The sequence below is a fragment of the Rhinolophus hipposideros genome (assembly GCF_964194185.1).
Source record: "Rhinolophus hipposideros genome assembly, chromosome: 11".
In the NCBI taxonomy this organism is placed as follows: domain Eukaryota; kingdom Metazoa; phylum Chordata; class Mammalia; order Chiroptera; family Rhinolophidae; genus Rhinolophus; species Rhinolophus hipposideros.
This window is the reverse complement of record NC_138057.1, coordinates 30,584,932-30,608,089: the sequence shown is the minus strand read 5'-3', so window position 1 is coordinate 30,608,089 and position 23,158 is coordinate 30,584,932. Positions and strand designations below refer to the sequence as shown.

At 37.2% G+C, this 23,158-nt stretch overlaps 1 protein-coding gene and 1 pseudogene across 2 annotated transcripts in view; both read left to right on the top strand.

Moving 5' to 3' along the window:
* Positions 1-6,188: 6,188 nt before the first annotated feature.
* IL33 (interleukin 33) overlaps positions 6,189-23,158 on the top strand; it is a 36,666-nt gene continuing 19,696 nt past the window's right edge. The window contains exon 1 of the mRNA XM_081066759.1: positions 6,189-6,226. The gene's annotated coding sequence lies outside the window, so the exon portion shown is untranslated. The remainder of the gene's footprint in view (positions 6,227-23,158) is intronic.
* LOC308505106 (nucleophosmin-like) lies at positions 11,982-13,071 on the top strand (annotated as a pseudogene). The gene has a single exon. The product of its transcript is annotated as a nucleophosmin-like (transcript).

Genomic DNA, 23,158 nt, shown 5'->3' with positions numbered 1-23,158 from the left:
CAAGCAACTACTAACAGAACTAAAGGGAGAAATTGACCAAAACACAATTACACTAGGGGACTTAAATACATCATTCATAGCTGTGGATAGATTGTCCAAACAGAATATAAATAGCGAAATAGCAGCCCTAAATGACACATTAGATGAAATGAACATAATTGACATATACAGAGCACTTCATCCTAAAACATCAGACTATACATTCTTTTCTAGTGTACATGGAACATTCTCAAGGATAAACCATATATTGGGACATAAAATCAGCCTCAGCAAATTTAAGAAGATTGAAATCATATCTAGCATATTCTCTGATCACAAGGCTTTGAAATTGGATATCAACTGCAAAAAGAAACAGGAAAAAACACAAATACATGGAGATTAAACAACATACTTTTAAAGAACGACTGGGTCAAAGAAGAAATTAGAGGAGAGATCAAAAGATACATAGAAACAAATGACAATGAAAATACATCCTACCAAAAATTTTGGGATGCAGCGAAAGCAGTTTTAAGAGGGAAATTTATATCATTACAGGCCTATCTCAAGAAGCAAGAAATATTCCAAATAAATACCCTCATGTTACACCTTAAAGAACTAGAAAAAGAAGAACAATTGAAACCTAAGGTCAGCAGTAGAAAGGAAATAACAAAAATCAGAGCAGAACTAAATGAAATAGAGAACAAAAAGACAATAGAAAAAATTAATGTGACAAAGAGCTGGTTCTTTGAAAAGATTAACAAAATCGACAGACCCTTGGCTAGATGAAAAGGGAGAAGGCACTAATTAACAAAATCAGAAATGAAAAAGGGGAAGTTATCATGGACGCCACAGAAATACAAAGAATCATCCAAGAATACTATGAAGGACTATATGCCACCAAATTCAATAACCTAGAAGAAATGGACAAGTTCTTAGAAACATATAGCCTTCCAAGGCTGAACCATGAAGAACAGTAAAATCTAAACAGACCGATCACCAGTAACGAAAATGAATCAGTCATCCAAAACCTTCCCAAAAGCAAAAGTCCGGGACGATGTGGCTTCACTAGTGAATTCTACCAAACCTTCAAAGAGGCTCTAATACCAGTCCTGCTCAAACTCTTCCAAAACATTGAAGAAGAGACAGTACTCCCTAACGCATTTTATGAGGCCAACATTACCCTGATACCAAAACCTGGTAAGGACAACACAAAAAATGAAAACTACAGACCTATATCTCTGATGAATACTGATGCAAAAATCCTAAACAAAATTCTAGCAAATCGAATACAACAATGCATTAAAAAGATTATTCATCACGACCAAGTGGAGTTCATTGCCAGGGCGCAAGGATGATTCAACATCCGCAAATCCATCAGTGTGATACATCACATAAAGAAAATAAAGGACAGAAATCATATGATTATATCAATTGATGCAGAAAAAGCATTTGACAAGATACAACATCCATTTATGATTAAAACACTTAATAAAATAGGTATAGAAGGAAAATAACATAATAAAGGCCATATATGACAAACCTTCAGCTAATCTCATAATTAATGGTGAATTGCTCTTCATTCAGGAACATGACAGGGCTGTCCCCATCACCTCTGCTTTTCAACATAGTGTTGGAAGTCCTTGCCAGAGCAATCAGGCAAGAGAAAGAAATAAAAGGCATCCAAATTGGGAATGAAGAGGTTAAATTGTCAGTTTGCAGTTGACATGATGCTATATATAGAAAACCCTAAAGACTCCACCAAAAAGCTATTAGAAACAATCAACGAATACAGTAAAGTTGCCAGCTACAAATCAACGTACAAACGTCCATTGCATTCCTATATACTAACAATGAAATCTCAGAAAAAGAAATCTAAAAAAATTCCTTTTGCAATTGCAGCAAAAAGAATAAAATACCTAGGAATAAACTTACCCAAGGATGTGAAAGACCTATATGCTGAAAACTATAAGACATTTTTGAAAGAAATTGAAGAAGACACAAAGAAATGGAAAGACATTCCATGCTCATGGATTGGAGGAATCAACATAGTTAAAATGGCTATATTACCCAAAGCAATATACAGATTTAATGCAATCCTCTTCAAAATCCCAATGGCATTTTTTTTAAGAAATAGAACAACAAATCATCAGATTTGTTTGGAACCGTAAAAGACCCTGAATAGTCAAAGCAATCTTAAGAAAAAAGAACAATACTGTAGGTATCACACTCCCTGACTTTAGCTTGTACTACAGGGCTACAATAATCAAAACAGCATGGTATTGGCAGAAAAACAGACACATAGACCAATGGAATAGAATTGAGAACCCAGAAATAAAATCACATAAATATGGACAGATAATTTTTGACAAAGAAGCAATAAACATACAATAGAGAAAAGACAGCCTCTTCAATAAATGGTGCTGGGAGAATTGGATAGCCACGTGCAAAAGAATGAAACTGGACTGCTATCTGTCACCATGTACCAAAATTAATTCAAAATGGATCAAAGACTTAAGCATAAGACTTGAAACAATAAACCACATAGAAGAAAACATAGGTACTAAACTTATGGACCTTGGGTTCAAATAGCATTTTATGAATTTGACTCCAAAGGCACTGAAAGTAAAAGCTAAAATAATTGAATGGGACTATATAAAACTTAAAAGCTTCTGTACAGCGAAAGAAACCATCGACAAAATAAAGAGGCAACCAACTGAATGGGAGAACATTTTTGCAAACAGTGCCTCCAATAAGGGGATAATATCCAAAATATACAAGGAACTCATGTGACTCAACAATAAAAAAACACACAACCCAATTGAAAAATGGGCGGAGGACCTGAAGAAACATTTCTCCAAAGAGGACACACAAATGGCAGACATGTAAAAAAATGCTCAACATCACTAATCATCAGAGAAATGCAAATAAAACCACAATGAGATATCACCTCACCCCAGTCAGAATGGCTATCATCAATGAGACAAATAGTAAAAAGTGTTGGAGAGGCTGTGGAGAAAAAGGAACCCTCATACACTGTTGGTGGGAATGCAGACTGGTGCAGCCGCTATGGAAGGCAGTGTGGAGGTCCCTCAAAAAATTACAAATAGAATTACCATATGACCCAGCAATCCCTCTCCTGGGTATCTACCCAAAAAATCTGAAAACATTTATACATAAAGATATGTGTGCTCCAATGTTCACTGCAGCTTTGTTTACGGTGGCCAAGACATGGAAACAAGCAAAATGTCCTTCGATAGATGAATGGATAAAGAAGTTGTGGTATATATACACAATGGAATACTATTCGGCGGTAAGAAAAGATGATATAGGAACATTTGTGACAACATGAATGGATCTTGAGAGTATGATGCTAAGCGAAATAAGCCAGACAGAAAAAGCAGAGAACCATGTGATTTCACTGATATGTGGTATATAAACCAAAAACAACAAAAGAACAAGACAAACAAATGAGAAAGAAAAACTCATAGACACAGACAATAGTTTAGTGGTTACCAGAGGGTAAAGGGGGTGGGGGGTGGGAGATGAGGGTAAGGGGGATCAAATATATGGAATGGAAGGAGAACTGACTCTGGGTGATGAACACACAATGTGATTTATAGATGATGTAATACAGAATTGTACACCTGAAATCTATGTAATTTTACTAACAATTGTTACCCCAATAAACTTAAAAAAAAAAAAAAGATTTCAAGGTAGGAGAAAGTTGCTAAAACTTTGAGTATGAGGAGCCAAGATTCAAAGGAGAGATGAGCTGACAGTTACTGCTGCTTTCCCTCCAGAGGCTTTTGCCAATTCTGTGTGTGCAGCAGAAGGCCGAGAATCTGAATTTTGTCTAGGAAGAAGGCCACTGCTAGGAGACAGAGAAATGAGCAAAGCGTTTGATTGTCTTCTGGGGCTGGATTGACAAAATTGGAGGCTTCTAGGGTGAAGAACTCAGTGAAAAGAGAGAACTAGAGAACTGAGCCTGGCATACAAAGAGTTAGCTCCTTAAAACATTTGCCAAATTATTTAGTTGCATGAGGCAGAGACAAAATAAATTAAATTAAAATAAAATTGGAAATCCTCTTCAAAGCAGGGCTGAAGTTTGGGTAGTTTGTTTGTTTTGTTTGTTTGTTTGTTGGTTTTATTTTTTATTTTCCAGTGTTACTCTACTGAGGAGACAGGAGTTATAATGTATGGGAAAATTTCATAATTTTATAAATTGATTAATCCATAAGAAGCAAGAAAAGGAAGAAAATGAGGAATAAACCAGGGGGACAAAACAGAGAAACAAAAGAGCAAGGTAGTAAAAATAAATCCAAAAGTATCAGTAATTACAATCAATGTAAATAGACTATTTCAGTTCAAAGACAATGATATTCAAACTGGTGGGAGAAAAAAAACACCATATACTGCTTATAAGAGACAATTTATTTACTTATTTTTATTGAGGAATATTGGGGAACAGTGTGTTTTTCCAGGGCCCATTAGCTCCAAGTGATTGTCCTTCAATCTAGTTGTGGAGGGCGCAGCTCAGCTCCAAGTCCAGTCGCCATTTTCAATATTAGTTGCAGGGGGCACAGCCCACCATCCCATATGGGAATTGAACTGGCAACCTTGTTGTTAAGAACTCGTGCTCTAACCAACTGAGCCATCCGGCCGGCCCAAGACACTTCTTAAATAAATAGATAAAGAGGGCCATTTTATAATGAAGAGTTCAGCCACACTGTTTATCCCTTATAATCTCAGTATTTGTAAGAATTCCCAGGGTAAAGAATGCTGATATTCCCTTGTCACTTGACGTTCCCTGACATTCCCTGACTTTATTTGCTACTTTTCCTTCCCATTTACTGCACACAGTGCAATTCCCTGTCAGCACGGGTCATCTCAGCTTCCTGCCTGTCTGCCTTCTGTCTCCACTGCTTTACCCCAAGAGTGGACACAGCCCTCTTTCCTCATTCCTCACAAACACGACACTATGGCTTGTAGCAGTTAATTGCTCAGGTTTGGGGATGACAAAAGCACATTACTACACAGAGCAGGAAACAGCTTTAAACTGGATAAGAGATTTCCATGTTCCTTGGTTGTTTTTTCTCTCTTATCGCAGTCATAAATTTCCCAAGCCCTGGCCAGCTACTAGTTGCCATCTTGGCTTCACTTTCCCCTAGATTTTAGAACCCTAAAATTCTATTCCTCACTATGCCAAGAGTAAAATGAAAAGATTCCTATTATTTAATTTTACAGAACATTTTTTCTGCCCCTTTGATTCAAGTTCATCCTTCTAAACTTGTGGGTTGGATAGTTGTGGGGGTTTGCTAGGCCTGCGTGTATGTAACATACAGCCCATTCACAATATCCTTCTAAGTACAACAGCAGTCTTTCTTTGGACGTATGATCTTAGGATACAGAAACAGCCCGAGTTTTTAAAAAGCATCTCTTCATCTCTTTATTTCCTACTATGGTTATATTACAGATGCCAAAGAAAGGGAGAGAAGGCATGTAGGAGCAACATTTTTCATGAGGTAAAAAGAGCTAGGATCTATACAGTTCAGGACTTGCTTTTGCAACTAAAAGCAATTATCTTCTGTGAGATTTTTTGAGGTGGATGAAAGGATAAGCAGACAATGAGGAGCAGAGAGGCAGGTCAGATATGTTGAGATGCATGGACTATCTGAGGGATCTTATTTGCAGATAAGCTACATGTTACTGATATGCAATAGGAGGTGACCCTATGTATAAAGGAATTTCAAACAATAAACTGACCTCTTAGTGAAGAATGTAAATTAAAAAGCCAATGGTCAAAAGTATAAATAAAGTGACAAAAGAGTTTCCAAATAAATAGCACTGAAGGGAAGTTGTTAAGTTCAACTCTGAAGGGAGCCAAGTTGAAATATGTGGAGGAAGAGAAAAGATATTGAGTTGGAGATGGGGTGGGGGTTGCATTTGAGGTGATTCTGATGTGAGTTGGAAAGAGAAAAACAAAGAACATAAAATCCATAATTGCTGGATTAATTTAGGATGGAGATGGGGAGAAGGCAGAAAGCAGTAAATCACAGAGGCAGACAGGACGGTAAAGCTACTGGCTTTTTACTGGCAAGTAAAACTCTTCTAAAATCTCACCCAATCAGATTTCCCTTTTTATGGCAGTTTGGTTCTTTGCCAAACCTTGGGCAACAAATAAAATCTGCAAGCTCTCTTAACACAAGGCTGCAGCGTTGCAGGGCAGATATCAAAACAAGATCACAAGGTAAGAATGAAACCACTATTCTGATATATTTTTGTCAGGTTTTGCAAAGTAAGATCTTGGAAACCATGAAGAACTGTGTTTTATTTGTATAAAATAATGAGTTAGGCTGATTTCTTATTATTGTCAATAGCAGTATAAGTTGATGGTGATAATTGCTACTAACTTAGAAGTCCATTGTAATTTCCTTTGGGGAATTGGAAAATTATTGATTGCTAATATAAATTGTAATCGTCTTTATAGTAAATGTTCCTCTCCCCACCACAAAAGTTCACGATGTTGATAATTCTACTTCATATTCCTAATGCTTATACAAGACAAACTTAGAATTGTTTGGGTGTCATCCCCTCAAAATCGTCTGCTTAAAAATAAACCATTTGTGAAAGAAATAAGGAATTGACATCCTAAACAGGTAAGTTCAAAATCTCATTAGTTTTGCTGCTCTTCTTCATTTAGATTTCCCTTTAAAGTTCATTTTGTTTTCTATTTCTTGCTATCTACCTCATGGCAATTTTTTTCTCCTTGCTCTTTTATCTGCCTTACCTTTCCATGCATGAATATACATCTTCAGACTCTTTTAATAAATAAAATGGCACAAAATCCAAAAGTATTGTGGCTGTACACAAATTCCAGAAGGTCTTTGGAGACTTGAGAGTGGAGTGTGTAGGATAGGACTGGATCTTCCTGACTCTCAATCCTTCCTCAGCACTGTGCTGCTTCAGCTTAAAGTGTCCCGGTAGGCCTCCGTGGTCCTATGCTATTTCCAGCATCCCTCCCTACTGCTTCTCACATTTGTCTTTCAGATGCTTGATGTTCTTCTTTTAATTTCATCCCTGAAAAGGCAAAACTGAACACGGGTTCAGAAAAATTCAGAATTCTCTATTTCCCAAAGTTTGGGGTGCTTGAACCGAATCACATAACTGGGTAGTATCCTTTAAAGAGTTAAGAACTCTGCGCAGGCGTCACTGTCTACAACTCAGATTTCAAATTTTCTGCATTCCTCTTTTAAAAAGACCCTGGATTTCCTACTTGACTGGTAGCTGAATAATCCATTTTCTTGGCAATGCATTATGTAGATATTTCGCTCTTTCTCATCATTGTTTAACACTCAATATCCACAGCCAGAATGTACTTCCCTTCCCTTCCCTTTTATACAGAGGGAAGAATTCTGAGGGGAACTTTCACTTAGGGGTGGATATGATAGGGCTGAAAGTAAGGGAAGAGACTGTGAAATGGGAGCTGCCACTGCAGAGGGTTAAAGAAACAGCTTGCAACTAACTTCAGGGGATGTGCTTGAACTTCAGTGGTAAAAAAAGTTCTGCTCCCTTGACACGATTAAGTCATTGCAGGAAAATACAGGGGTTGGGTGAGTGGGGAAGAAAAAATACTTGTATACATCTGGGAAATTTTATGCTAGTAAATCTGATAGCATGAGGTCTTTTTTGGAGATATGAATGGGACTGTGTCAAAATCAATGTATCTTTCATTCAACAAGCTGAAATTTTGGCAAACACAGTAGGAATTAAGCATGTCAGTCAGAATTCTCCTTCTTTACATCAGTTTGCGGCAGGGACATTTAGAAACATTAACACCAAAAATAATCTCCTTGAACAGCAGAAAGAAACCTTAATTCTGTTAAAAACTAAAAGGATATTTGGTTCAAGGATTTCAAGAAATTGTGGTAGAACCTATAACCTCTTTTTGGTTTCCCTGTGGGCTCTCTGGTGCTGATACCTGCATGCAAAAGCAACCTTTTAAAGGGACACAGCTATAGAGGACAGGCAAAGTTCATTGTGGCGTAGGGAGTAGTAATGGGGAGTGAGGAGTGTGGGGTACCTCCTCCCTGTAGCAGACTCCTGGCACAGGCTCACATACTGGCCTTATTATTGTTGGTAGATCATGCTATATCTGTGAAGGTTTTTGATTTTGTTTTAAGTAAAGAGTAAAATAAAGCATCACAATGAAAAACACAGATTTTTTTTTTAGAATGAGACAGGTCTTAAATCCATCATCTATCATTGACTAGCTGGGTGATTTGGGATCTTACTTAACTTTCCTGAGTCTGAATTTTTTTCTCTGATGCAAAATGTAAAATGAACAAACGACAACAAACCACCTTACCCTACAGTTGCACTGTGATGCTTATGAAGGTAAAGCAAGTCAGAAGCCGTTTGGTAAAGGTAACTTATTAACCACCGAACGTGTTCTAAATGTGAGCTGTGCTTCCCACATTATCCCATTTTATCGTTACAGCACCTCTGGGAGAGAGATTTGTCCTTCTCCATTTATAAAATTAAACAAGTGAAATTTGGAAAGATTGTACTAACCCAAGATGACATAATCAGTGAATTTCAGACCAGACATTAAAACCAGAGTCAAGTCCTATGAAGGAAGACAGATTCCAAATAACACATCTCTTATCTTCTTCATTTAATGCATTTCTAATCTTTGTGAAACCACTTTCTGTTCAGTTTCCATCATTTTCAAACATAAAAATATTAATGGGATGACATTAAAACCTAACACGTATTTTCTTTAAGGCTACATTCATTGTCAGCTGAGGAAAAGGATACCGTGTCTGCCACCATCCTCTTATGTAATTTTCATTTGCCATTTCCATTGGTATTGCCAGAACTAAAAGGAGTCAACCCACAAACTTGGCTAGGTGCTTCATTTTTAATCAGCACACTAATCTACATTTAATTATCCTTCACTTTGTACACCTCATAAATTACATGATTATCACAATTTTCCCTTGCAATACTAGTGCACCGGAGACCTTTTGCAATTTAAGAATGTTTTGCTCATTACTTCTCTTGGATTTCCTAACAAAGATTTAATGTTTTCTTAAAGACTTTAACAGAACTTCATAGTTTTCTATGTCTGCAGCGTTCCAGCCTCAACCATTCTAACTTCTTAGCCTGCTGGTTCTATCAGTGTTAGTTGTTTAAGAAAGGCTATTTAAGCAGTTTCTACTTCCTTTACAAAGCAGAGATCATGTGTTTTTTCTCATGTCCACACAAAAACACCCAAATCTGTAGAGAATTTTTTATAAGAACTTATTTGCGCCAAACTGATGACAATGCTCGGAAACTATCTCAAATGCTCTGGGGAGAGACAGTTTTGCAGTTTCCTTTATTCCTTTGGAATTTAGGAGGGAACATAAAGAAGATTACATGAAAGCAGGTTACAAGATTACAAGAGAAAGCAGGTGGGGATTGGATTACAAAACAGTTAACAAGATTACATGCTCTCTTGAAAGTAGTTTTGCCTTAAAGTACTATTACTTCTGCTGTTTCAAAGTGTGTTAATCTAGATGCACAAGAACAATGAACAGGGCTGGCTTAAAAACCTTTCATTAAAAAAAGTGTTAAAAGACTACCCTCTATGACCTGCCCAGTTAGGAATTTGTAATCAGATCACCCTGTGAGATTACTTTCGGTTAGATATATTACAGCTCTCCTTTTTCGTCCACACCTCAATAATAAAACACAGATTTTTAGAGTCAGACAGGCCTCACATCCATCATCAGTCATTGACTACCTGGGTGATTTGGGATCTTACTTAACTTTCCTGAGCCTGAATTTTTATTCCTCTGGTGCAAAAGGTAAAACAAACAAACAATAACAAGGCCTCTTTCATTTGGGGGCTTATTACACCCAAACATGAATTTTCCTCTAACCTGAATTTATTGTAAAATTTTTTCTCCTGAGGTTTTATTTTTCCATTATTGTTTATCTGTATAGTATGTATTACTTGTCCACATTCTTTAGCAATCCGTTTAAACAATACTTGATCAGTACGGCATACATGATTGCTTCATGTCAGTAAATTACTAGTAGTAGTATTAAGTTTCCTTGAGTACTATTTCTTTGTAATCTTTTAAAAAAGTTTCAGCCACAGACGTAGGTGCCAAAATTCATTCCAATATGTGGCTATCTTCAGCTTCCTTTTTAAAAAAATTTACTATGACTTGTATAAGATCCATATTACCTGAATATGTGTGTAGCACTACTTCATATTTTTTCTTCACTGACTTACTCAAGAGCCATGTGGTTTATTAAACCATAATAGTAATTGTCCCCATGTGCTGGTCATTTAATAGAATAAATTGGATGTTAGTAACTCAAAGGAGTATAAACTGTTTTTCTCAGAAATTCTGGAGGGTCCCATGCCAAGACACGACATGTAGTGCTTACATCTGGCTGTCCCATTATTACCATTTATTATGTCACCTGGAAGGATCTCTCCTCGGTATTATGAGGCCATGAGGTCACACTCAGCATTTAGAAGCATTAAAGTCATTTGCATTGTGATGTCCCAGAGGGGAAAAATATTGTTTATAAATCCGTCTATCTCTTAATTCATAAAAGTATAAAAATTAGATAGAAGTCCATGATTTAGCAGCATCCAATTTTTTTTGCCGCTGGTTATTTGTGGCAGATGCTCCTAAAAGAGTTTAGATGAGGTTTAGACTCATTGGCTCTCCCTACTATCTAGGCAGAACCACGCAGTAACTAGGGTAACTTCTAGAGCTGTGGTTCATAATTAGGTCCGGATGTCTTTTGTATCCATTATATGCAAGGCCTCTTCTTGGCAAAGGAAGGGACATCAGTTACATTTCTTTTCTCTATATCATTGGGTATACTCAGAAATAGGTCACATCTGTCCAGAGGAGGAAAATGATGAAGGCTTATCTTGAAGAATAAGACACAGAGGACTGTGTGTAGTACAGTTTTTCCACTTTAGTAGTTTTTGCCTCAAACCAACTACCAGATTACAAAGGTTGAACCTATTTAGAATCTAATGTAAAGGATGAAGTCAGCAATTTGGGGAACAACTGGAGCATTCCGAGGTGGGAGACACAGGCTTGTCATACCGTGGTGGGCACGTTTCCAGACCTCTGAGCTGTGTTTTCTGATCATTCACAAGCCAGCTCTGTTTAAACTTTTATGGGAATTATGTATCCAGGGTGTGGCTTGTGGCTCAGTTTGTTCAGGTCAATGACCAGAAACTCTCACCTCTGTGAGTGGAAAGCTTCCATACCCTTCATTTTTAAATGTCTTAGAATAATCAAATTTAATATGTGATATTAAATATGATACACGGTTCAGTGTATTACTGGGTGGTGATCACATTTTTGTTTTTGGCTGTGAAAAAGAATCTTGGGGTGTATCCAGGGGTGATATTCAAAAACGTTTAATAGCTGGTATGGCATGAGCATAGGTAAATGAAAAAGGAACCAGCCACAAGGAGCATGTGTCTGTTTCCCATCTGACTATTTTCCAGTCAGCTCATTTCATTCTTAAACACAGACGTTGACAATCCTTTAATTTTTTCAACCATGAAATAGAGTGCTTATTTAATTTTGCCAGTTAGTCTCCTCGACCACCACACTTGAGAATGTGGGATCCATATATTTTAGAACCTACTGACAAATCTTTTTCCTTCAACTTAAAAATAAATTTCATAGGAAAAAAAATCTTCCCTAGGATTGATTGTAATTTTGGAGCTGAGGCACTCCTCTGGGGTGTCCCACTTGCAAGGCAACATTAATTAGGGAAGAAAACAAACCATCATATTGTATTGAGGTTTCAGGGGGAAAAAAAGTCAGGAATCACTTTTTAAAAATGTTATACAATAATAGAAAAAAAGGGTTATTCCCTTAACCCCATGGTCACAAATTCAGTTTTGATAGACCTTGAATATAACATACGTTAAGAAAAATTAATCGTCCCTGGTGCGATTCCATCTTGCGCGTCTGTGCTGCCCAACAGTAGTCGTTTATCTCCGTCTGTCTTCTCTCCTACCTAAGTGCGCGCCACCACCCCATGGAAGATTCGATGGACATGGACATGAGCCGCCTGAGGCCCCAGAACTATCTTTTCAGTTGTGAACTAAAGGCCGACAAAGATTATCACTTTAAAGTGGATAATGATGAAAATGAGCACCATCTTTAAGAACGGTCAGTTTAGGGGCTGGTGCAAAAGATGAATTGCACATTGTTGAAGCAGAGGCAATGAATTATGAAGGCTGTCCAATTAAAGTAACACTGGCAACTTTGAAAATGTCTGTACAGCCAACGGTTTCCCTTGGGGGCTTTGAAATAACACCACCTGTGGTCTTACGGTTGAAGTGTGGTTCAGGGCCTGTGCATATTAGTGGACAGCACTTAGTAGCTGTAGAGGAAGATGCAGAGTCAGAAGATGACGAGGAGGAGGATGTGAAACTCCTAAGTATATCTGGAAAGCACTCTGCCCCTGGAAGTGGGAGCAAGGTTCCACAGAAAAAAGTAAAACTTTCTGCTGATGAAGATGACGACTACGAGGATGATGACGACGAAGATGATGATGATGAGTTTGATGATGAGGAAGCTGAAGAAAAAGTTCCTATAAAGAAATCTGTTTGAGATACTCCAGCCAAAAATGCACAAAAATCAAACTAGAATAGAAAAGACTCAAAACCATCAACACCAAGATCAAAAGGTGAAGAATCCTTCAAAAAATAGGAAAAAACTCCTAAAACACCGAAAGGGCCTAGTTCTGTAGAAGACATTAAAGCAAAAATGCAAGCAAGTATAGAAAAAGGTGGTTCTCTTCCCAAAGTGGAAGCCAAGTTCATCACTTATGTGAAGAATTGCTTCCGGATGACTGACCAGGAGGCTAGTCAAGATCTCTGGCAGTGGAGGAAGTCTCGTTAAGAGAATAGTTTAAACAGTTTGTTAAAATTTTCCGTCTTATTTCATTTCTGTAACAGTTGCTATCTGGCTGTCCTTTTTATAATGCAGAGTGAGAACTTGCCCTACCGTGTCTGATAAATGTTGTCCAGGTTCCATTGCCAAGAATGTGTTGTCCAAAATGCCTGTTTAGTTTTTAAAGATGGGACTCCACCCTTTGCTTGGTTTTAAGTATGTATGGAATGTTATGATAGGACATAGTAGTAGTGGTGGTCAGACAAATGGAAATGGTGGGGAGACAAAAATATACATGTGAAATAAACTCAGTATTTTAATAAAGTAAAAAAACAAAAAAATAATCAAGTTATTGTTTAATCATTATGAGCTAATAAAACTCTACCTTCAGCAACATTCTTAATACATTGTTCAAATAACATATCATTTAACAAAGTATCTGCTTTGTACAATTTATCACAAGTATTTGATAAACCTGATCATATAGAGGTTCTACTTGTGACATCGAAGTACTAAAAGCCAATTGGCTGATGCGTTTGTTTTTTGTTTTTTTTTTTAGCACAAGGACAATTCTTATCTTCTTGGATGTCAGGATCTTTAAAATACAAAGTTCAGGCAAAGCAAAGGGCATTTTTGAAACTTATCTTTAGTCTTCATAGTATAATTAGTAAGCACTTTACTAAACCAGTAGTTGACTTCCATTCTTAAGGAGAAAACTTTTTTAAAATAATGTTTTTATTTTTAAAGCAGGGCTGGTCCATTTATCTTCCACCATTGCAAGGTTTTGCTACCTCATCTGGTGCTTGGGGCTTCCTTCTCTTGCTCCTAGATTATAGAGACTAGAGTCTTTCTTTCCCCATTTCCATAAATGTCTGGCTCATTCTTTTAATAACTCCTCCTGTTATTCCTTAGTTTTCCAAAGTTGTCTTCAAATGAATCCTACTAGTTCCCAGGATCAATTCTAGAAGTATCTAGTAGTATCCACTGGGAATGGAAGTTAGGTGCACTTTCACTGGCCTTAAACATATATATGTGGAATCTGGAATAAATTTCGTCGTATCAATGTTTTATGTGGTTGAAAAATATACCATACCCAAATCAGCCTGCTTCTTTACATGGCCAATTTAAAGGTATATATTGCATTCTAGGTTAAAGATGAGCTTCAAAATCCAAAGCTTTGCCTGTCTAAAAATCTCATGTTTCTCTTAAAAAACAAACAGCAAATCACCTGATAGAATTTAGAATAATGCCCAAAGAATCATATCTTTGTTAGGATTTGGAATTGTGCAAATATTAAACCATTTTAGGCTTCAGAATTGGGGCACTATTCCCAGAGTCAAGCTGACATTAATGCATTAGTTTTTATCCTCAGTTCAGCTATCTGTTTTGATTGTATTGTTGCCAATTCCAGATGTTTTCATACTTGTTGGCATATATTTGCAGACAATTAGGCAAGGTCTAGAAATAATTCATCCAAACATTCATACACATACACACAGAGATGCAATTGCTATCTTGTTATGAATAAACAGAGATGATACATTTGATATATCAGCATGGACTACCCTTGCAAGTTGTCTTCTCTTGTGGATCTAGGTATCAACTTTTTAGAAAGCAAAACAGCCAGGTCTAAAGCAGTGAACTAAATTAAAATAGATTGGATTTTACCTCCAGTTTTTAGTGCTGATTTATGATCCATGACTCAGGTATACGCACATGCTGTGACTGGCCACTTGCTTTTTCCTTGATTATTTCTCAGCAAAGCATTTATCCAGGCTAACATTTTGTTCCCACCACCTTGTTCCTACCACCTTATATAGAATGCTGTTCCAGAACTATTTGTTGTGACTCAGCTTTAATCACATCTTCTAGAACCCTTCTCTACCCTCATGCTGCCTTCCTTACAAGCTAGAAAGAAATGAAAAAAAGGCTGTATCTCCTTACACCCATTTAAAAAAGTGAGCAGTTTCCTTGGTTGCTAGAGATGGGACATTGCACTGTGTAAGAATGTAATCAGTTATTAAACCCCGTACATGAGACACAGAGACAGCACCAAAAAGTTCCCTAACAAACTGGAACTGTTCCCTGTGCTTTCTTCATATTTTGTTTGTCTTTGCTCTTGTTTAATATTTTAAAGAAATAGCAGCAAGATACAGAGGAAAACGCAGTCACAAATATTGCTCCATGAGTTGGGAGAAATGAGTTCTGGTCATGGCTCCACCCTGTACCCACTCACTAGATCTGTGACTTTGAGTAAGACCTGTCCTGAGTGTCACTTCCCTCATCTGTATAATGAGTTTTAGTCCAGCTGTGCAGTTGTCAATGGTACTCAGTGGACTACAGAGGTGGTTTATTTGTTCTGCAAATATCTGATGTTAATTTCACAGGTTCTGGGGCTACTGTAAGACTAAACATCCATCTATACACCCAATCAAAATTTCCTTTTTGCTTATCCAAATAGTTTCATTGTCCTCAGTAATTGATATTACAATCTTATTTTTTAAAATGTTCTGCAATTTTATAATTAATATATCAAGATATGGATTTCTTCCTTTCCTTCTTTTCTAACCTGCTTGGGTTTCATTAGGATTATTGGATCTGAGGAATGGAGTCTTTCAACAATTTTGGAAAGTTCTCAGCCTTTATATCTTCAAATATTGTTCCTTCTCTATTCTATCATCTCATGCTAAAATTCCAAATAGTTACACATTAGACTGTCTTATTTTGTCCTCCAAGTCTCTTACACTTTTTTACATATTTTCCATCTGTATGTGTCTCTAGATTGTATTCCAAACAATATCTGCAGAAATATTTTCTAGTTCACTTTTTTCATCTGTGTCTAATCTGCTGTTTAATCAATCCATGGAGCTTTAATTTCAATAATATAGTTTTCATTTCTAGATACTCTATTTTGATCTTTTTCAAATCCATTTGTTCTTTGTTCATGTTTTCAATCTTTTTAGAACATACATCCAAACATATCCAAACATATTAAACTATTCAAATATATTAAAATCAGTTGATTTATATGTCATTTCTGATTATTCTAATACAAGAAGCCTTTGCAGGTTGGTTTCTGCTGTCTGTTCTTACTGTGGGCTCTCACCTTTTAGAGGCTCTTATCTTAGTATTCTTATACTTGCTTTATAAATCATGATTTAAATCTACTCATTCACCTTGAAAATTTTGCTGTGTGAATACTTTGTGGCTTGGGCTGCAGCTCAGTTCATCAAGATAAGATTTGTGTTTACCTTTCCTATTTGTCTTGAAACACTACCAACTTAAAACCATTTTATATTAAATCCTCTATTTCAGAAGGATGCTTTTGGAAGCATGTAAGTAGTGTGATTTCAGACTGCAAACCCACATGGGAGCTGACTTTTCATAAGGAGATAAAATCTCAGAGGAATAGTTTTCTTTTCTTCTAGAATTGAGACAAACAAGCTTCCTAGCTGTCCCCTTCTGCAGGTGGAGTTTATTTATCTCAATCACCTTTACACAGCGAGTATATCCCTTTGAGCATCAAAGTTTATGCAGCGGTTTCCTATTAGAATCCGCACCTTAGGCATATTTTGGGTTTCATCTCCTGGACCCTACACTTCATGTAGTTGTTTGTCTTGTCCCTAGCATTTAGCAGACAACTTTAGAAAAAAGACAAACTTGATTGCCTTCCAGTGTTTTGAACACTATGCATTCTTTACTTTCATGTCTGCTCAACAGTGAGTTTGGAACAATTTTTAAAATATATTTTTTCAGCATTTTAGTTGTTTTTGTCGGAAGAGTTGGTCACAGTAACTAATCCACTATTATGCTGGAAACAGAAGTCTCTGATTAATTGACTTTATAATGAGCAAATGTTATAAATTTAAACATATAAACCATATTTATCTTAATAAATTAATAAATTTCTCTTTTGATCTCTTGGGGATTTATGCAATATTTCTTTTTCAGAAAAGGATTTTATTCCTTTAAAAGTTTTGAAAATTCCCTCTTCCAACCATAAAGTGTAGTGATTTCTCCTTATAATGCCAATAAATCTACTCACTAGCTAGACCCTCACTGATGGTATATGAATTGGGCTTCTGTCTCACTCTCTTTTATAGGGTCACATACTCCAGGTGGCATGAACTCATACCATGTCTTCTAACTTTCAGTTTTGTTTTCTTAGTAGCAAAATCTTTCTGACCTAGAAAACTTTCAAGCGGAAGTTCAGTATGAATAAGGGGTTTCTGCTCCGAGTGTGGAGGGTAGGAAAGAAGATCTGAAACCCAACAGGTTTGAATTCCTTCACCCCTTTCCTGGAGCACCTCATGAATTTTGAAAATGTTTGCTTAAGGTTTTAGCTGTGGGACCTTGGGAAAGCTACTTGATCTCTCTATGCCTCTTTCCTCATCTGTAAAATAGGGAAATGAGAGTATTCCCTGACAAGGTTGCTGTGATGATTGAATGAGTGAAATATATGTCACTTAGCATAGTTCTAGGCATATAGTCAACACCATATAAGGGTTAATTTTTAAAAACACAGAACTTTTAAATCTGCATACTCCTATTGAATATTTTATACTCCTCTGATTTTTTTACAAAATTCATAATTTGTATATTATGTGTCCAATTTTACTTATAACAAGAATTTTAAAAGTAAAAGAAAGAAAGATCTCAACTTTAAATTTGAGTTAAACTAAAACCAAAGACCTATCCCTGTTCTATGGTGTTTCTTTCCCATACAGTGCTTTCTTCTAGTATTTAGAGCTTTCTGAATCCTATTTATACATATATATATATATATATACACATATATATATATGACTGAATCCAATATATATATATATAGGTGGATATATATATATATATATATATATATGTTTGCTTGAGGTTTTATATATATACATATATATACATGTGTGTATATATATATATATATATATATATATATATATATATATATACACACATACATACATACACCGGGGGGTGCCAAAAAAATGTATACAAGTGGACACTTTGGTCAACATTGCCCAAGCAGTAGTTCTCCATAATCATAAGTGTCTGGATGCTGATGGTAACCACTTTGAACACCTCTTGTAATTGCAGAAGTCAAACATAACTTGTATTCATCTTTTGTTATTGGTATATATTGAGTATTACAATTTTAATAGTTTTTTCCTTTCTTAAAATATACATACATTTTGGCACCTTCTGTATATGTGTGTGTATATATTTTATATATATATGTGTATATATATATATATATATACATATCTATATTTATATTTATAAACTTTTCTTTTCAATGTAATTTTTCCTAAGACAAAAATGTAGTCAAGTCTGTGGCTTACCTGGATTTCAGATCTGCCTAGGGCTAAGACATGATTCCAGGTTATTTCCCCCGTTGTCTGCCTGCCTCATCCTGCCTGTTGTAAGGTTAGTGAAAGGAGAGGAGAAGAATACAGGGCTGAGGCAAGGCTTGTGCATTTTCCTGCGGGTGGCGTCTTTGGGTGGGCAAGAGGCTGGTGCAGCTGCTTGTATAGAAGCAGGCCCAGAGAGAGAGGAAGGAAGGGGCTGAACCGGGAGCCTGTACAGGAGCACAGGAAAGAGAGCCAAAAGGATAGGAAGAGACTCTGGCTTTCACGCACCCTCTTTGTTTTTGAGATAAAGAGACTGAGACCTGGAGAGATCCTGGGTCTAAGTTTCAGAATGGGAGGTCATTCTACCTCTGCTGCTCCAAAAATCACTAAAGACTTGGTCCCACACAGCTGGATCTCCAAAGTACATAAGGCATAAGGAAAGGTGCTGGAGGGGAATGAAACGATCTGTTGAACTGAAATAATTAGAAATATTTGGTCACATTAAAACCTGGCCATAGGCCAAACAGAAAGTCAGCTTCTTTAAATGCTTTAAAAAGGGCACTGACCTAAGAACAAGAAGACTTGGGTTCTATTAGGCTGAGGCATATAAAACTGTCATTTTTGTAGGTCAAAATGAAGTAGTGGCATTTACACTGTTCAGCTCCATCACTCTGTAGACCTTTGGGATTTGGACAGGGCTTCCACATTTGTCCAGTAGGTGATGCCTGCCTTACCTAGTTTGTAGGGTTTTTGGAAGAACTGATCCAAATGACATAATATTTATTTGTACCTGCTATGGATATTTGCTTGGGAAACAAAGATGACTAAAATACAACCTTTGCTCCCATGGAACTAGCAGCCCAGCAGAGGACACTGAGAAACAGAGTTGGATATGATAAGCAAATAAGAGAGGAAGTAATAAATTCTGCTGGATTGTGGGTGATTAGGGAGACAAAGGCATATGAATTGGCTCTAAGGGTTAAATAGAAGCTTCCCAGGCAAAGAGCAAGAGGCATCTGTAGCAACAGGAACAGCTTGAGCAAAGGCACGGAGGTGTGAAAGTGTGTGGTGAATTGAGGAATAGTAAAGCCGTCCAGTGGGTCTAAAATGTACAGGTGTAGGGAGAAGGGCTGCATGAGGTTAGAAAGGTTCAAGGGGCAGGTAGTACCAGTGTATAAACATGATTGGATAAAAAGACTGCATCCAGGAAAACTACAGAAGAACATAGAAGTGCTTTACAAATGTTACGTTTTTCAACTTGAAGATATAAAAGGAATTTTCCTGAAAAACTCACCATCCCTCCCTTCCTCTCACAAGTAACTTGGCTTGAGTCATAGAATAATTTGCCTGATTTCCTTATAGAATGTTTCTCTACCTAGGAGAAATGTTCTCTCCTGGGTCCAGGTAAGTGACAATTAGGAACTTGCAGAATGGAGAAGAGTGGGGGGGCGGGCGGGGTGGAAGGGGGATAGGGAGCATGAGTGGGGGACAGGAAGTAATTCATTTTGGGTAAGGAGAATGCTGTCTCATTGCTCCCTGAACGTCATTCTCCCTTTCTTCCACATCACATGTTTATTTTGATCTCCCCTCCTTCTTTCTTTGAAGAAAGAAGTGAAACCACTACATCCACAGGGGCAGAAGGTTAGTGTGAGCACCCTCCCCTCTCACCCTCTCCTTTCTGCTCTTCTGCAAAATCTCACAGAATGAAGCCATAGAGTGTTGCTAAGTTTAGTCATACACCCTATTTCCTCTCCCTCCTACCAGCCCAGGCAAGAATGGGGTCACTGTCTTCTTCCAGTAATATTCTAGTCCCCACACAATGGGTTCACATGACCCTACCAGGCATCATAGATCCTCTGCCCATACAAGAACATGCAAGCTTGACAAGACAGTGAATAGAATTTAAGGCCCAGGAATTCAATTCTATTGAATTCTACCAGTGGCTCCCACGGAGTAAGAGAAAGAACCAGATGTTCTTGATTTCAGATTCTGGCTTTGCTCCTTATCAGCTATGTGGCCTTTTACTAGACACTTAATCTCTCTGAGTCTCTATTTTCTCACCTCGGAAATGGAGACAATCATACTCAAATACCAAGGTCCTGGTGACAATTAGAGATAATATATATAAAGCATCTGGCCCACAAAAGAGGACCAAGACATTGGAACTGCTATCACCACTATTATCATCACCATCACCGCCATTGTTAAGAGCTTGAACTCATGCAGACTCAGACTCCTTGCTGGTTTTATTTCTTTCCTCTGACTACCCTCCATCTATTCCTCACATGGCAGCCAGAGTACTCTTTTAAAAACATCCCATATTACTTAAAACCCTTCTTTGGCTTCCATTTGCACTTTGAATAAAATCCAAGCTCTTTCTCCAGGACTCCAGGACGCAGACTCCCCCCACACCTCCTTTTACCTTCTTCAAACTTCTGCTCCCTCTATCTCCACCCTCATTACGTTATATTCTCCCATTGCCCACTCCACTCCAGCCACAGTGGCCCTTTCTTTTCCCAAAACATGACAGGTTTTATCAACGCCTTGGCTTGGAGGTTTTCTCTGCCCAGAAGGCACCCTCTGTCCCATCCCTTGTATATGTCTTCACATCCTTTGGGTACAGAATAAAGGCCACCTTCTGTGACCATACCACCTTAGTACCACTCTACTCCTGTATCTTCTTTACCAGCCTCATTCCTATTTACCGCTGTTCATAAACGATTTATTTGTATGACTGTTTGCTCAATGTCTAGCTCCCCAAAAGAGAATAAACTCTAGGAGGGCAGGACACAGTTTGCTTTGTTCACTGCTGTATCCCCAGCACCTAGTTCAGAATAAGGCATGTGTCTGATTTATTATTGTTGTCATTATGAGGCTACACTCTGTGGTGTAGTACAAACAGATACAAATCCAGTATCATTTGTGACCTCAAGATCTCAGGGAGGTAGGATTTCCTTATAATGACTACTAGTCATGCTTCTTTTCAAAGCGTTTAATTGTTTACTAGGGCATCAAAGGTTGAACTTTCAATTTTCTGTATCATCCATATTTCCCATCATAAACATGTATTTTTAATAAAAATTTCTTATAAACTCTGTATTTTAACAATATTCTTTATAGGAAATCAATCTGATTGAATGAATTTGTTTTAAAAGTAAAATTTACAATAAGGAAAGAAAGACCAACAGACAACATTCTTATGGGTATCAGTATTTTAAGAGGGAAAATGCTAATCAAAGGGCATTGTCTGAAATATAAGAGAAGATTAATGATTCAATAAGTGATTTTCCAGTTGGTTAAATGTAGATAATATGACAAAGTGAAATGAAAATTTTCATGCAGTGTCCCACAGGTCAATGCTGATGGAATAGATAGTCCCTGGTATGTAATGAGCATTCGGTATTTGTTGAATGTAAGTTTCTGGAAGCCTTCTCAGGCCAAGTAGGCAACCCCACATACTGCAACATTGGAAAGGACTATACGCCATACATTTCTGTTGTTGCTTAGAGGTGAATTACCAATTAATGAATTTCTACTTAAGATACTATTTCTTAATAGATTAAAATCTTCTTTCAGGTTTTTTAAATAAATAATTTAAATGTATGTCATTTCCTCTGGAATGTTCCCCTCCCACACATATGCACATTCCTTATCCTCACCCTCCTTTTTTCTTAAAAAGCTTTTTCCATTTCCTTTTATTATCTAAAACGTGGTTTTCCTCTGGTGACACCACTATTCTGAAAACTCATTCCCTTACTGTGTGTCCAGCTCCCAGAGCCAATGGAGAAACTGACACATTTCTCATTTTCCACTGCCCTTGCTAGCCCAGCCCTGGGCCCAACTACTTATGCTCATTTCATTCTATTCTGGTCACCAGGAACCTGGATGTTCTTTTCTATTTCATGTTGTTTCTGCTGTCATCACCCTTGATGACTTGAATGCCTGTTTCTTTAATACTCTTCCACAGCTCATCCATGACACCTCCTCCTGACTACCATTATCTTTAGAATATCTCTACCTCTAGGATAGAGAAAATGGGAGTTTTCCACCCCACCCACCCCATCCACCCCTGTCTTTCTACTTCTCCCCACCACACCCACCCTCCCCCTTTACCTTTTCTCCCACCCCCATCCTTCTAATTCTTCCCACCCCACACACCCCTGTCTTTCTACTTCTCCCACTCATTTTTTAAAAAGAAATGTTTAATAGTTTTCAAAATTGTGGTAAAATATACATAACGAAATTCACCATTTTAACCATTTTTAAGTATACAGTGCAGTGGCATGAAGTATATTCACATTGCTGAGCAACAATCACCACAACCATCTCCAAACCTTTTTTCACCTAACAAAACTGAAACTCAGTGTCCATGAACAATTGCTCCCCATTCCTTCATTCTTTTATACATTATCCAGGGAGTTGTTCCAGACTTTTCCTACTTGTCTTCAAAAATTCAAACTCATGCTTATTTCTCTTAATCTCTATGACTCTTCTCTCAATCTGCTTTATGAAGAAGATTTGAGCCATTTACAAGACCCTCAAGTTCATGTTCCTAGAACTTAAAATTTCACATCTTTTTCATTCTCTCATTTTTCCTCCTCCCTTACAGAAAGAAGTATGCCTCCCCCTTTGCAAAGTTGACCCTTTCACTAGAGTATTTTTCCCTTCTCTCTTCTCTGTCTCCTCTGGGACTTTATTATATTAGTTTTCTTCTTTTCATTGGTTCCTTTCTCTCTGCATTGAAACATCTCCAAGAGTCCTACATCACAATAAAAACATCAGTAAAAACATGTATTAAGTTCTTACTATGTGCCAACTACTGTGATAAGTGTTTAAAATATACCTTCTCATATAATTTTCACAAACCCAATGAGTTAAAAATACTATGAGGAAAATTAT